The sequence below is a fragment of the Ictalurus furcatus genome, chromosome 10 (assembly GCF_023375685.1).
Source record: "Ictalurus furcatus strain D&B chromosome 10, Billie_1.0, whole genome shotgun sequence".
Taxonomy (NCBI): domain Eukaryota; kingdom Metazoa; phylum Chordata; class Actinopteri; order Siluriformes; family Ictaluridae; genus Ictalurus; species Ictalurus furcatus.
The window spans coordinates 19,876,403-19,879,113 of NC_071264.1; positions in this window are offsets into that span (position 1 = coordinate 19,876,403).

Sequence of the window (2,711 nt, forward strand, 5' to 3'; positions counted from 1 at the left end):
ATGTAGAAATGCGGGGATTGTGGGAAGGACGTGTAGAATGTGAGATGGAGACATAGTGAGAGTCTGAAAATTTCCCCTGCAGTCATCATGATTTTATGTAATTCTATTAGATTTATAGTTATAATGCTGTAAAGTGAGAAATCAATGCTTTATTTATATAGCACATTTTTTTTTTATTTTGCCATAAAATTTCAAACTGCTTTAATTAAAAGAATAAAGTTAAGACAAAGAAAGAATCACAGGTCCTCCCTGTGATTTGCTTAACCATGGAGGACATACTGATAATCACTGCTACAACTCCTGAGTTTATTACTAAATTAAACTGAATTGAACCCTCAGAACTCTGTGCCTTTTTTTGCCTGTTTTAAGATACCTAGATTTAAGAGGAAATAAAAATGTCTCTATTATCAATAGATATATGTGATGATTTATATCACTATTTCAGAAAAGTAAGTGCAATATGAGTGTTTTAGGTGACTGTATCCATTTCCTGTGCCACTTATCCTACACAGGGTCATGGGGGAGCCTGGAGTCTATCCCAGGGAACTCAAGGCACAAGGACAGGGTGCCAATCCATCGCAGGGCACAATCACACACATACCCATTTACACACTACAGACAATTTAGAGATACCAATCAGACTAAAACACATGTCTTTGGACTGGGGGAGGAAACCGGAGTACCCAGAGGAAACCCGAGCATACAAACTCCACTCACACAGGGCAGAGGAAGGAATCAAACCCCCAGCCCTGGAGGTGTGAGGCAAATGTGCTAACTACTAAGCCACCATGCCCTGTTAGGTGACTGTATCATCGTCAATAAAAATGCAAACCAAAATAATAATAATAATAATAATAATAATAATAATAATAATAATAATTAAGAATAGTTTTGTTAAAGAATTTGACTTTCACACAGGGGAAAAATTATATTCTGGTGTTCTGTCATGTTGCCAAAAGCTTCAGATTGGTATAAAGACTGAATAACAAAGTGCATGCTTGGTGAAATTGTCTTGTTAGTAAGTTATGGGCTGCTGTTTACAGGACAACTAACAAAGTCTTGAGAATCAAACAGCAAACACAAAACCTTTGCATGATGCTGGATTATAATGCAAACAAAATAATTTTTTTTTTTACTGCTAAACTCTGAATTTGCAATCGTGACTTTTTGTTTCCTGTTAAAAGTTAAAGCACCGAGCTCTTCAGTAAGATGACATGAAAAGTAAATCTATACACAAAATAAAATCAAACCATATCCATTCAACTGCTTCTTTAAAACAGAGGGAGCAGACACCCTACAAACGACAAACCTGGAGACATCAGAGACGTCTCTACAGTGAACCACACACAGTAAAGTGTAAACACTGGGAGTGTGTGTGTGTGTGTGTGTGTGTGTGTGTACGTGTACGGACCTTCACCCAGGTAGATTGGTATGTGCTGTTTGGATGGTGCTTGTGTCTGAGGTTTTGACTCAGAGTATGGAAATGAAAGTGTCGTGTGTGTTCAAATATCACAAGAAAGGAAAGCAGAGTCTGTCTGGCTTCCTGTCTGTCTGTCTGTCTGTCTATCTGTCTGTCTGCTTTTGTCTTTTTCTTTCATACACTGTGCATTTTTTCCATCTCAGAGCTCCTGTCCTTCACAATACTTTCCCTCCCACACTCTCCCGAATCTCTGCATTCTAAATCATGTCAGATTTGTATAATAGGTGTGTTTATCATTTTATACATTCCTGTAATGAATAAAAACATTTTAACACTGGCAGCCAAAAGTTTTGTTTTTTTTCCCTGTTTTGTTCCAGTTTTATTCATTAGAAGTAAAAAAGGGAACTTTCTGAAAAATGTGTGTATGTGTGTATGTGTGGTGTGATGAAACATTGTTACTGTTACTTATCTTCCTATAACAGCATGTTCCCCAGTGTTTGGCTCCTCTTATACCACAGCATCTATCAGACATTTACAAATGTTATATTTATTAAAGAACATCATTGAAACAAGTGAGTTCCTGTTGTCTCTTATGTTATAGCAGCTATAAACAGCCTCTGTCGCCCCTCACCAGCCTCTCTTGTTGCTATCTCTTGAAGTTAATAAGGGAAAAAAACTCACAGCTTATCATGGTACTGAGAAACTGCAAAGAAACTGAGAAACGCCTCTGTCCTGAAGCTGTCAGAAAACCTAAAGTTACAGCTTTACCTCTATGTCCTCTTATTGGTGGCTTTTATAATAGCTTTGTACCAAATCTAGCACTGAGATTTTATTCCGAGCTTTTCCATTGGCTGTTTTTGTTTACAGTGGCACTAAATCAGCCACCAGTGAGCATCGCATCATGCATTTTAAAACCTCATTGATCTCATCTCACCGCCAAAGAATTCATTTACAGTGTGAGGTTTTTGTCTACAACAGCAAAGTCAGTCTGAAAATCACAGTGTTAATCCAGGTTAAAGCAACTGCTCACATTTCTAAATGTCTGAATAATGAATCAGCTGCAAAAACAGAGCTCTACAGCTACATCAGACGTCTAACCACTAAGACAACTTTTACATCCTAAAACTTTTCAATTCCCCCATAAAACCCTCAACATTCTACAAAGAACCCTAAGATACAAACTCTGGTGTTAGGACATTCTGGAGAAATGAAAAATGAACAGACATGGGTTAATTCTCTTACAGACACACGCACACACACACACATGCACACACACACACACACACACACA